This window comes from Salvelinus fontinalis, chromosome 2, assembly GCF_029448725.1.
Source record: "Salvelinus fontinalis isolate EN_2023a chromosome 2, ASM2944872v1, whole genome shotgun sequence".
Lineage (NCBI taxonomy): Eukaryota > Metazoa > Chordata > Actinopteri > Salmoniformes > Salmonidae > Salvelinus > Salvelinus fontinalis.
In genome coordinates, this window is record NC_074666.1 from 12,707,349 (window position 1) to 12,721,428 (window position 14,080).

The 14,080-nt window shown below is 44.5% G+C and overlaps 1 protein-coding gene across 1 annotated transcript in view; it reads left to right on the plus strand.

Moving 5' to 3' along the window:
* The first annotated feature begins 1,610 nt into the window (after positions 1-1,610).
* Positions 1,611-14,080, plus strand: part of LOC129812145 (zinc finger and BTB domain-containing protein 7C) — a 28,579-nt gene continuing 16,109 nt past the window's right edge. The window contains exon 1 of the mRNA XM_055864074.1: positions 1,611-1,886. The gene's annotated coding sequence lies outside the window, so the exon portion shown is untranslated. The remainder of the gene's footprint in view (positions 1,887-14,080) is intronic.

Genomic DNA, 14,080 nt, shown 5'->3' on the forward strand with positions numbered 1-14,080 from the left:
CAGTTAGCGAGGCTCCTAATAAAAGACAGAAAATAGTGAATGTCTTCTATTTTAATTGTCTATTCTCTGTCCAGTCATTGTCCTTGGTTTGTGATCAGAATGAAAAGCCAACAGCAATTAGCCAGGCGTTTGAGACCTTGCTGAGGGGTTTTATGGTAATCAGTGTAGTAGTAGTGGCCACTGCTAATTGCATTGTTTTAAATCACTGTGTTGAGAGGGACTCATTACGTTTTCAATGATATTTCACATTAAAATGACTCAACGTATGAATGTGTTTGTAGAAGTTAAAACAAGCAACAATTGTATAACAGCATATTTAATTTGAAGCAGACATTCTTGTTTGTGTGCTATTGTATTACTGTAAGTATTTTTATAGTGCACAGCACACCTCTTTTCTAAGACTGGTTCTTCACAAGCAATGAAAACCAAACATCCGTTTTTGGGGCCATTTAATTGCAGTGCCCAACCTGATACTTGGGCCCCTCCCTTATACGCCTCTGTGCTTTGGAAGGATAATACTGGGAGACATAGATGTTGACAAATTTTCCAAAATAGTGGACACATTTACAAATTTGAGACAAAAATAAACAAGCAAGGAAACAAGAAAGATTTGTAGCTACTTTTTTAATACTGTACAGCTAAAAAAACAAAAATCAGCAGGTCATATGATGTCTGAGGCCCGACCTTGATTAACCCAAAGAATATAGGTATACAGTAGGTCTATACTTGGTAAGCATTGACATCACTGATTACACCTTTTCATTATGTTCTCTATACGTGTCTAAAGAGCCTTCACAATGATGTGTGTTTTTACCTGCCACCAGGCACCAACCGACACACACCAGCACACACCCAACGCGATCACACAATCAGATAGCCCACCACACCACAGAACACACCCTGACCCAACATAAAAAGAAAGATAGCACACTTATGTCATTGCCTTTCTTCACTGTTATTTGCTTTTGTAATATTATATTGCTTAATTCCTGGCAGCATGGGCTTTGTATTGAGCCCCTACCACAACCCTCGACAACCCCAGTCCTAGCCCCAGTTCCAGAGCACCAATTTCACCCTTAGCTCCAATCCCAACCCCAGTCCCAGTTCTAGAGACCCTGTCCCAGTTCTAGAGACCCTGTCCCAGTTCTATAGACCCTGTCCCAGTTCTAGAGACCTTGTCCCAGTTCTATAGACCCTGTCCCAGTTCTAGAGACCCTGTCCCAGTTCTAGAGACCCTGTCCCAGTTCTATAGACCCTGTCCCAGTTCTAGAGCCCCTGTCCCAGTTCTAGAGACCCAGTCCCAGCTACTATTTCAGTTCCAGCCCCAGTCCAAACATACACCCAGTTCTATTCTCAGCCAAAGTCCCAGACCAGACCCACCTGGGTTTCAGAACCAGCCCTAGCCCCAGGTATTGTTTCAAACCCAAGCCACAGACCTGGCCATAGCACCAAGCCTTATCAGAAACCCAAACAAATCCAGTTCTAGTCCCAGGCCCAGCCCCAATGCCATTACTGTGTGAGCAGGTTGATTTGTAGGCTTGGCCTGTGTGTGCGTCACTCTCCTACCCTCCACACAGCACAGGTGGACGTGTGGGGAACACTGCCAAATAGTTGGGCCTGGAGAGAGGGAGGGGTTTTGGTAGGTAGGTGGGTGGGTGTTCACATTTTAACTGTTGGTAATGTTCATTTTCCCCACACTTCCTAAATCAGTGACACACCTTCAGAGCAAAGTTGAGCTCTTCTGTCTCTGTCTATCTCTCTTTCTTTCTCTCTCACTTTCGCATGCATGCCTGCCACAGAGGCTAGGACTCTGCTTCCTGACAGACAGGGACTGAGAGTAGCGTGAGAAGAAGAAACTGAAATCCAAAACGCCTGTCTGCTAAAAGGTCAGTAACATCTTTTCGTTCACACAAACTCATTAGTAAAGATGTCTGTTGAAGTGAGTAGAGTTCAGTGTTCACATTATGATACATCCTCGGGGTTTGTTTTACATTATAGGGTCTGCATGTACCCCACACTTACTGCCTAAACTGTGGCTGCTCTCATTTCAGCAACTCTCTCCTTTACTAGAAAGTCAAACTGTACTGAGGAAGCAGTACTATTGATGATGACTTGTTGACTAGATTGCAATGCAGTCCCTCTGTTGTGTGTTGGTGATTGTCAGAAGCATGTAATGTCTTAGTAATTACATCATAAAATCATTCACATGAATGCACTTGTGGTAATATAATGCCTTGGCATGACAGTGACATCTCCTTGTTGTCTTGAGACTTCCTCAAGAGCATCTTCAATGGAATACTGGAATGGGTTTGAAAAAGGGTAACGTAATAATAAAGTGACTGAATACCACTTTCAAATGGTTATATCAGAAGATTCTACAACAACATTTTAGTAAATCTTAGAGATTTTACATAACAGAAATGTTTTTTTTATTTTTTATTAACCACCTACAACAACATTACGCCCTCATAATCGTGTACAAATGTCATTATGCCCAGAAATAGAGAGAATCCAGCGGGCCGGCTCTCAATGGTCAAGGTTATATCAGGCTATATCAGGCTATATCAGGCTATATCAGGTTATATCATGCTATATCAGGCTATATTAGGTTATATCAGGTTATATCAGTCTATATCAGGCTATATTAGGTTATATCAGGTTATATCAGGCTATATCAGGCTATATCAGGCTATATCAGGCTATATTAGGTTATATCAGGTTATATCAGTCTACATCAGTCTATATCAGGCTATATCAGGTTATATCAGGCTATATCAGTCTATATCAGTCTATATCAGTCTATATCAGGTTATATCAGGCTATATTAGGTTATATCAGTCTATATCAGGCTATATCAGGTTATATCAGTCTATATCAGGCTATATCAGGCTATATTAGGTTATATCAGGCTATATTAGGTTATATCATGCTATATTAGGTTATATCATGCTATATCAGGCTATATTAGGTTATATCAGTCTATATCAGTCTATATCAGGCTATATCAGGCTATATCAGGCTATATTAGGTTATATCATGCTATATCAGGCTATATTAGGTTATATCATGCTATATCAGGCTATATCAGGCTATACCAGGCTATATCAGGCTATACCAGGCTATATCAGGCTATATCAGGTTATATCAGGCTATATCAGGCTATATCAGGCTATATCAGGTTATATCAGGCTATATCAGGCTATATCAGGTTATATCAGGCTATATCGAGTTGTATCAGGCTATATCAGGCTATATCAGGCTATATCAGGCTATATTAGGTTATATCAGGTTATATCAGGCTATATCAGTCTATATCAGTCTATATCAGTCTATATCAGGTTATATCAGTCTATATCAGTCTATATCAGGCTATATCAGGCTATATCAGGCTATATCAGGCTATATCAGTCTATATCAGTCTATATCAGGTTATATCAGGCTATATTAGGTTATATCAGGTTATATCAGTCTATATCAGGCTATATCAGTCTATATCAGGCTATATCAGGCTATATTAGGTTATATCAGGCTATATTAGGTTATATCATGCTATATTAGGTTATATCATGCTATATCAGGCTATATTAGGTTATATCAGTCTATATCAGTCTATATCAGGCTATATCAGGCTATATCAGGCTATATTAGGTTATATCATGCTATATCAGGCTATATTAGGTTATATCATGCTATATCAGGCTATATCAGGCTATACCAGGCTATATCAGGCTATATCAGGCTATATCAGGTTATATCAGGCTATATCAGTCTATATCAGTCTATATCAGTCTATATCAGGTTATATCAGTCTATATCAGTCTATATCAGTCTATATCAGGCTATATCAGGCTATATCAGTCTATATCAGTCTATATCAGGTTATATCAGGCTATATTAGGTTATATCATGCTATATCAGGCTATATTAGGTTATATCAGTCTATATCAGTCTATATCAGGCTATACCAGGCTATATCAGGCTATACCAGGCTATATCAGGCTATATCAGGTTATATCAGGCTATATCAGGCTATATCAGGTTATATTAGGTTATATCATGCTATATCAGGTTATATCAGGCTATATCGAGTTGTATCAGGCTATATCAGGCTATATCAGGCTATATCAGGCTATATTAGGTTATATCAGGTTATATCAGGCTATATCAGTCTATATCAGTCTATATCAGTCTATATCAGGTTATATCAGTCTATATCAGTCTATATCAGGCTATATCAGGCTATATCAGGCTATATCAGGCTATATCAGTCTATATCAGTCTATATCAGGTTATATCAGGCTATATCAGGTTATATCAGTCTATATCAGGCTATATCAGGTTATATCAGGCTATATCAAGTTGTATCAGGCTATATCAGGCTATATCAGGCTATATCAGGTTATATCAGGCTATATTAGGTTTCAGATTCAATTATTCATCTAGCATTATTGTGCCCCCGTCACATTAAATAGACATCTGTTGTAGATGCATGCTAGTCTGAGATTTCCTTTCAAACCATAAGTGAGAATGGGTTTGGATCAGGGCACAGTACCATAATTCTCTCTACATGTCAGTCATTAGTCAATGATTGATATCTGATGATGATTACACCAGCAGACCCACCCTGCAGAGAAAGGTGTGTGTGTGTGTGTGTGTGTCAACACTCGAAAAGGGTTACTTAAGCAATAAGGCCCGAGGGGGTGTGGTATATGGTCAATATACCACGGCTAAGGGCTGTTCATATGAATGACACAACGTGGAGTGCCTGGATACAGCCCTTAGCCGTGGTATATTGGCCATATAACACAAACCCCTGAGGTGCCTTATTGCTATTATAAACTGGTTACCAACATAATTAGCGCAGTAAAAAATACACGTTTTGTCATACCAATGGTATACGGTCTGATATACCACGGCTTTCAGCCAATCAGCATTCAGGGCTCGAACCACCCAGGTTATAATTGTGGATAGCCAACATGTGCCACTGTAGTGCACCACACCTCTGTCTATTGAATAAATCTACCAGGGCTCTTTCATTTCAGTCACTCACTGGGACAACAAGTTTTATCCCAGTTGAACCTGATCCCAGAGGTTGTTTTGTTACAGCATACCGGATACTTTTACATCGGTGTGTTAACAATACAACCCAGGAGCAGCCAGCCTCTCTCGTGTGTGTGTGTGCGCAGCTCTAGTGTGGTGTGGGAATGCAACAGGCAGTGCAATGCTCAGACAGGCGTGTTTACAGTGGAGTACCAACATCCCACATGGCAACAACCCTGCCATGTCTCTTTCTACCCTCTCCTGCCTTTGACTCAAAACCACAATTTAGACCAAGCGGGGCAAAGTATGGCCGCCGGGCACTTCAATCCGTCCCGCGAGACATATATATATTTTTTAAATACTTATTTAATTTTTATTAATAAAAAAAAATAAAAATTCTCCCCAATTTCGTGGTATCCAATTGGTAGTTAGTCTTGTCCCATCGCTGCAACTCCCGTACGGATTCGGGAGAGGCGAAGGTCGAGAGCCGTGCGTCCTCTGAAACACAACCCAACCAAGCCACACTGCTTCTTGACACACTGCTCGTTTAACCCGGAAGCCAGCCGCACCAATGTGTCGGAGGAAACACCGTACACCTGGCGACCGCGTCAGCGTGCATGTGCCCGGCCCACCACAGGAGTAGCTAGAGCGCGATGGGACAAGGAAATCTCACCCTGCCAAACCCTCTCCTAACCCGGACGACGCTGGGCCACACACTCCCCTAACCCGGACGACGCTGGGCCAAACCCTCTCTTAACCCGGACGACGCTGGGCCAAACCCTCCCCTAACCCGGACGACGCGGGGCCAAACCCTCCCCTAACCCGGACGACGCTGGGCCAAACCCTACCCTAACCCGGACGACGCTGGGCCAAACCCTACCCTAACCCGGACGACGCTGGGCCAAACCCTCCCCTAACCCGGACGACGCTGGGCCAAACCCTCTCCTAACCCGGACGACGCTGGGCCAAACCCTCTCCTAACCCGGACGACGCTGGGCCAAACCCTCTCCTAACCCGGACGACGCTCCTAACCCGGACGACGCTGGGCCAAACCCTCTCCTAACCCATCCAAAGTCCTGTAGTGGACAGCTAAATTATCATCCATAGTCCCGTAGTGTTATAATGCCTGCTGAGGTCCTGTCCTATAGTGTTATAATGCCTGCTGAGGCCCTGTCCTATAGTGTTATAATGCCTGCTGAGGCCCTGTGCCATAGTGTTATAATGCCTGCTGAGGCCCTGTCCCATAGTGTTATAATGCCTGCTGAGGCCCTGTCCTATAGTGTTATAATGCCTGCTGAGGCCCTGTCCTATAGTGTTATAATGCCTGCTGAGGCCCTGTCCTATAGTGTTATAATGCCTGCTGAGGCCCTGTCCTATAGTGTTATAATGCCTGCTGAGGCCCTGTCCTATAGTGTTATAATGCCTCCTGAGGCCCTGTCCTATAGTGTTATAATGCCTGCTGAGGCCCTGTCCCATAGTGTTATAATGCCTGCTGAGGCCCTGTCCCATAGTGTTATAATGCCTGCTGAGGCCCTGTCCTATAGTGTTATAATGCCTGCTGAGGCCCTGTCCTATAGTGTTATAATGCCTGCTGAGGCCCTGTCCTATAGTGTTATAATGCCTGCTGAGGCCCTGTCCTATAGTGTTATAATGCCTGCTGAGGCCCTGTCCTATAGTGTTATAATGCCTCCTGAGGCCCTGTCCTATAGTGTTATAATGCCTGCTGAGGCCCTGTCCTACAGTGTTATAATGCATAATTCCTGCTGAGGCCCTGTCCTACGGTGTTATAATGCATAATGCCTGCTGAGGCCCTGAGGCCCTGTCCTATAGTGTTATAATGCCTGCTGAGGCCCTGTCCTATAGTGTTATAATGCCTGCTGAGGCCCTGTCCTATAGTGTTATAATGCCTGCTGAGGCCCTGTGGCCCTGTCACAGTACCATGAAGAGAAACTAGCTCAAGGTTTGGGGGCTATAAGGGGCTATCTCTGCAGTGTGTGTGAGTGTGTGTGAGTGGTCATGTGTGAGTACCATCCTCCTCCACCTCCTCATCAGGTTGTGTTGTGTGTGAGTAAGCAGCCATCACAGAGCAAAGCAGCTGAATAGAGGAAGTGGGAGGATACTTGAAAAGGTTGGGAGGAGACTTGAAGAGGGTGGGAGGAGGCTTGAAGCGGGTGGGAGGAGACTTGAAGAGGGTGGGAGGAGGCTTGAAGAGGGTGTTGTGGGTGGGAGGTCTGATCACTGCCAAAAAAGCAAGTTTGGGGGATTTGTGTACTCTGTGTTACTCACGAACAAACGCTGTTTTCAAATCGTCAGGCATACACTCACACCCCCAGAGGTCTCACCCTCCCTCTCTTTCTGTCCCTCTATCTATTTCTGTTCCTCTCACACACACACACACACACACACACACACACACACACACACACACACACACACACACACACACACACACACACACACACACACACACACACACACACACACACACACACACACACACACACACACACACACACCACACACACCACACACACACAAACTATCTCTCACCCCTTCTCTCTATTCAATTTAAATTTCTCTATTTTTCTCTCTCTCTCGCGCTCTTCTTCTTGCCTCCTCTCTCTCTCTCTCTCTCCCTCTCCCTCTTGCCTCCTCTCTCCTTCTCAATACAATTCAAATGGCTTTATTGGCAGGGGACACATGTTAACATTGTCAAAGCAAGTGAAATAGATAATAAACAAAAGTGAAATAAACAATAAAAAATGAACAGTAAACATTACACTCACAAGTTTCAAAAGAATAGACACATTTCAAATGTCATCTCTCTCTCTCTCTCTCTCTCTCTCTCTCAATCTTGCCTCCTCTCTCCCTCTCCATCTCACACTCTCTCTCTCTTGCCTCTTCTCTCTCCCTCTCCATCTCACTCTCTCTCTCTCTTGCCTCTTCTCTCTCCCTCTCCATCTCACACTCTCTCTCTCTTGCCTCTTCTCTCTTCCTCTCCATCTCACTCTCTCTCTCTCTCTCTACTTGCTCTGAAGATTGAGTAGACTGACATGCAATAGTGTATGGCTTAGTCAATCACTGTTTCCCTCCACTCCTTGTCCTCGACTCACACTGTCTTTCCCCCAATGCTAAAATAATGTAGAATGACATACTGGTAATAGGCTAGTGTGAACCAAGTCCTCATACTGCCATTAAACAACAACAAAAACATCATGGCTTTGGATCAGTATTGGAATTTACAGTAAACTACTTATGATAATTGTAGCTCAACTAGAATATCAAACCTCAAATATGAATGTTGTACAGTAATTGTCTTGAACACAAAGCATACTGTATGTGACATGATGGTGATAAAGTCCTTGAGAAGAGAATCTATCTACTGTTAGTTATGTAGGAGTTTCCTGTGTGGACAAGCGAGCTCATCATAAATAGTCCTGGTAACCACTGGCAACCCCCTGAGCAGAGCTCACTTTCCACCTAGCCTCTCCTAGCCTTCACAGTCACGACTCTCAGACGATCAAGTGAAATGAACTCAAAGTAAATCAACAAGACAACAACAGACGGAGCACTGGAAGACCAGAAAATTAGACCACATCATTTCGTACGTCTTTCGAAGATCTGTGTTGAAGAAGTGGGTCTACCGACCTTGTGTGATGCGGGACATGGGGAAGGAATGGATGTCAGTTTATAGAAGACATGAGTGTGTGGCCTAACGTATCTAGCGCTGTACTGTGTGTGCTGTACTTCGGAAGGCTGCAGCGATCTACCCACCCACCCCAGACACACAGCAGCTTGTGTGGGTCTGGTTCATGAAAGCAGATTACTATACACTACATTCCCATGCTCAGAGAGACACAGTGACAGTCTGAAGATACACACAGGACAAGGCTAGCCACTAGACTAGGATGGCCCAACCTATACAGTATCTGATGGGCACAGAGCACCTGCTACGGGCCAGACTGTGTGAGTGCTTGTTTTAGAGTGTGGGTGGGGGCGCGATGTGCATACTTGTATACACGGATGTCTGTGTGTGACCATGTGCGTGCCTGTACTGTATGTGCATACTTGTATACACGGATGTCTGTGTGTGACCATGTGCCTGTACTGTATGTGCATACTTGTGTATATCTCTGTCTGTGTGCATGTGTGTCTCTCGCTGTCTGTTGTGTACCGGTCTCTGTGTGCCTGCACTGTAAGTGTGTGTGCCTTGGCGTGACAAGCATCTGTCTGCCCTGCCCTACAGCCTGGCTGCTTTTAATTAGGAGGTGCCAGAGCGCCCCAGGGCAGACAGAGGCTCTCCGCCTCTCCCTCCTCTACTCTCGTCTCTCCTCCCTCCTCTCCTCTACTCTCCTCCCTCCTCCCTCCTCTTCTCCTCTCTCATCTCCTCTCCTCTCTCCTCTCATCTCCCCTCGTCTCCCTCCCTCGTCTCCCTTTTCTGTCCTCTCCTCTTCCTCCTCTATCCTCCTCTCCCTTCCTCCTCTCTCCTCTCTCCTCTCCTCTCATCTCCCACCTTTCCTCTCTCCTTTCCTCTCCCCTCCACCCCCTCATCTCTCCTCTTCCTCCTCTCGCTCCCTCCTCTCCCTCTTCTCTCCTCTCCCACCTCTCCTCTCTCCTCCTCTTCTCTCGCTCCTCTCCTCTATCCTCCTCTCCATCCCTCATCTCCCTACTCTCTCCTCTCCTCTCTTCTCCTCTCTCCTCCTGCCCCTCCCTCCTCTATTCCTCTCCCTCTTATCCTCTCCCTCCTCCTCCCCCTCTTCTCCTCCCTTCCCCTCCGCCTCCCCATTCCTCAGCCTGGACTCCCCCTCGTTATCATCAGCAGAGCCAGGAGATGTCCTCACTCACCCCACAGAACCACACACACACACACACACACACACACACACACACACACACACACACACACACACACACACACACACACACACACACACACACACACACACACACACACACACACACACACACACACACACACACACACACACACACACACACACACACACACACATACAACTGCGACCACCTGTGAAATAAGCCAGCCAAAGTATAGCTATCTCTCTGTCTGGCTGGCTATACTCATATATGGTTGTGAATAGATTGTGTATTACAGTACATCTCTCCAGAACATGTATATTTCTGGTAATAAAAAAAACCTCCCAACCAGATTAGGATGTTTAGGAACAGACAAAACAAGGGGAATAGTTTCAGTATGTCAGCAGAAAAACAGCTCTGAACCTGAACTCACCCTGAATAGTGGGCTACTTAGAGGTGAGCTGGTCTAATGACCTTGCTGTGTGTGGTGTGTGTCTACTGCACTGTACTGCCTGTAAGCTGTCCTTGGAGATGGTTTTTAAGGAGGTCTGTCTGGCTGGTCTGGCAGGTGGGAGATGCGGGGTCTATCTACAGTGGGCATAATAGCTGGCAGAGCTGAACTGTGGGGTGGGGGGGGGGGGGGGGGGGGGGGCACCCCTGCCTCGGCCCACGTCTGCTTGCTGCTTCTTTCCCACAGCAACCTTGTCCTCCAGACAACAAGAGCCACATGGTGTGGAATGGGTTGGGGGGTTGTGGCAGGTGGGGTGGTGGGGGGCAAGATGGCTGGCCTCTGAGTCGGCCTACTCTTACCCATAAAACTGCACTAGCAGCAGAACAGCCCAAACCCACAAGCCTCATTGGTTTACTTTAAGTGGCTGTAGAACAGATTTCTTTCCCCTTGACCCCTACAGTACAAACAGTAATAACGCAAACAGAAACACACATTTAGGCCTAAAGGCCTCGTCTCCCTTCAAATCAGTTCAGCTGTTGATGATCGAGAGAGCCCTGTTTGCCTAACTAATTTTATGTAAGATCTATGCCAGTCTCTGTGCCAGTCTGCCCCTCCTCATGGGTAAGAGATTGAGAGCCGATCTGCTGCTGAGAGCTGAGTATGTCATGCTGGGAACACAGCGGGTGGAAGCAAACAGGTACTGCAGTGCCCAACACTTACTCAGACCCAGCCTCCTGTGCAGTGCGAACAGACTGCACGAACCCTTAAAGACAAGTCCAACTGAGATGGACCAGTATTTAACCCCTTGTTAGGGTAGCTCTTCAGAGATGGACCCGTATTTAACCCCTTGTTAGGGGAGCGCTTCAGAGACTTGCGGAGAACTAACATTAGGAGATTATAGGAAATACTTGTTAAGCTTTTAAGCATTAAAACAAACCTCAGATATGTGTCGCTAGTAACTAGTTTGACTAATTTTAGTTATTTGTTTAAAAAATCTAAATACAGTGCCTTCAGAAAGTGTTCACACCCCTAGACGTATTCCACATGTTGTTGTGTTACAGCCTGAATTCAAAATGGATGAAATATATTTTTTATACTTTATTCTCACCCACACAATACCACATAATGATAAAGTAAAAAAAAAAAGATGTTTAGATTTTTTTTGCAAATAATTGAAAATGAAATACAGAAATATCTCATTTACGTAAGTATTCACACCCCTGAGTCAATACATGTTAGTGTAACGGATGTGAAATGGCTAGCTAGTTAGCGGGTACGCGCTAGTAGCATTTCAATCAGTTACGTCACTTGCTCTGAGGCTTAAGTAGTGTTGCCCCTTGCACTGCAAGGGCCGCGGCCTTTGTGGAGCGATGGGTAACGATGCTTCGTGGGCGACCGTTGTTGATGTGTGCAGAGGGTCCCTGGTTCGCGCCTGTGTCGGGGCGAGGGGACGGTTTAAAGTTATACTGTTACATTGATGCTGTTGACCCGGATCACTGGTTGCTGCGGAAAAGGAGGAGGTTGAAAGGGGGGTGAGTGTAACGGATGTGAAATGGCTAGCTAGTTAGCGGGTACGCGCTAGTAGCATTTCAATCAGTTACGTCACTTGCTCTGAGGCTTAAGTAGTGTTGCCCCTTGCACTGCAAGGGCCGCGGCTTTTGTGGAGCGATGGGTAACGACGCTTCGTGGGCGACCGTTGTCGATGTGTGCAGAGGGTCCCTGGTTCACGCCCGTGTCGGGGCGAGGGGACGACGTAAAGTTATACTGTGACATTAGCATCACCTTCGGCAGCGATTACAGCTGTGAGTCTTTCTGGGTAAGTCTCTGAGAGCTTTACACACCTGGATTGTACAATATTTGTACATTATTCTTTTTTAAATTCCTCAACCTCTGTCAAGTTAGTTGTTGATCATTGCTTCGACAGCTATTTTCAAGTCTTGCCATAGATTTTCAAGACGATTTAAGTCAAACCCGTAATTAGGCAACTCAGGAATATTCAACGTCATCTTGGTAAGCAACTCCTGTCACGGCTGTTGAAAGCAGAGGACCAAGGTGCAGCGTGGTGAGAGTACATTTTATTTATTAAATCAAAATGATGCCGAACAAAACAATAAACATGACAAAAACAAACCGTGAAGCTCAAAGGCTATGTGCCCTAAACAAAGTCAACTTCCCACAAACACAGGTGGGAAAGGGGCAGCCTAAGTATGGTTCTCAATCAGAGACAACGATAGACAGCTGCCTCTGATTGAGAACCACACCCGGCCAAACACAAAGAAATACACAACATAGAACATAGAATACCCACCCCAACTCACGCCCTGACCAAACCAAAATAGAGACATAAAAAGGATCTCTAAAGTCAGGGTGTAACAACTCCAGTGTATATTTGTGTTTTAGGTAATTATCCTGCTGAAAGGTGAATTTGTCTCCCAGTGTCTGTTGGAAAGCAGACTGAACCAGGTTTCCTCTAGTATTTTGCGTGTGTTTAGCTTTATTCCGTTTCATTTTTTATTTTTTTTTACTCCTGAGTCCTTGCCAATGACAAGCATACCCACAACATGATGCAGCCACCACCATACTTGAAAATATGGAGAGTGGTACTCAGTGATGTGTTGTGTTGGATTTGGACCAACATAACGCTTTGTATTCAGGACATAAAGTTAATTTATTTGCCACATTTTTTGCAGTATTTCTTTAGTGCCTTATTGCAAACAGGATGTATGTTTTCGAGTATTTGTATTCTGTACAGGCTTCCTTCTTTTCACTCTGTCATTTACAGTATTTTGGTTTGGTGGAGTAACTACAATGTTGTTGATCCATCCTCAGTTTTCTACTCTACTCTGTAGCTGTTTTAAAGTCACCATTGGTCTCATGGTGAAATCTCTGAGCGGTTTCCTTCCTCTCCGGCAACTGAGTTAGGAAGGATGCCTGTATCTTTGTAGTGACTGGGTGTATTGATACACCATCCGAAGTGTAAATAAAAACTTCACCATGCTCAAAGGGATATTCAATGTCTGCTTTTTAAAAATGTTTTGTATCTACCAATAGTTGCCCTTCTTTTCGATGAATTGCAAAACTTCCCTGGTCTTTGTGGTTGAATCTGTATTTGAAATTCACTGCTCAACCTAGGGATCTTCCAGATAATTGTATGTGTGGGGTACAGAGATGAGGTAGTCATTCATTATTGCACAGAGAGAGTTCAAGGAACTTATTATGTGACACATGTTTTACAGCTGAACTTATTTAAAATTGTCATAACAAAGAGCTTGAATACTTATTGATTTCAAACATTTCAGCTTTTCTTTTTTAATTTAAAAATAATAATAATTCTAAAAACATAATTCCACTTTGACATTATGGGGTTTTGTGTGTTGGGCAGTGACACAAGATCTCAATGTAATCCATTATACATTCAGGCTGTAACAACAAAATGTGGAAAAAGTCAAGGGGTGTGAATACTTTCTGAAGGCACTGTATGGCATGATTATTCTACGTATACATTGTACAGTATATAACAGATAAATCTGCAGAGAGTTTATATGACAACAGCGGACAGAGAATTTGGATAAGCAGTCCTCCTGTACAGGTTGTGATTTGTGCTTGACTGGCCGGCTGGTTGGTCTGCTAACATTTTGTGGCTTTCCTGTTTATATATACCAAGATTCCCTCAGTGTACTTAAACTCTCACAATGTAGGCTACAACACATTGCAACCACCAGGAATAAGGCTGTGGTCTCGCTACATACTCCTAAGGGGACGTTGGCCTACGGT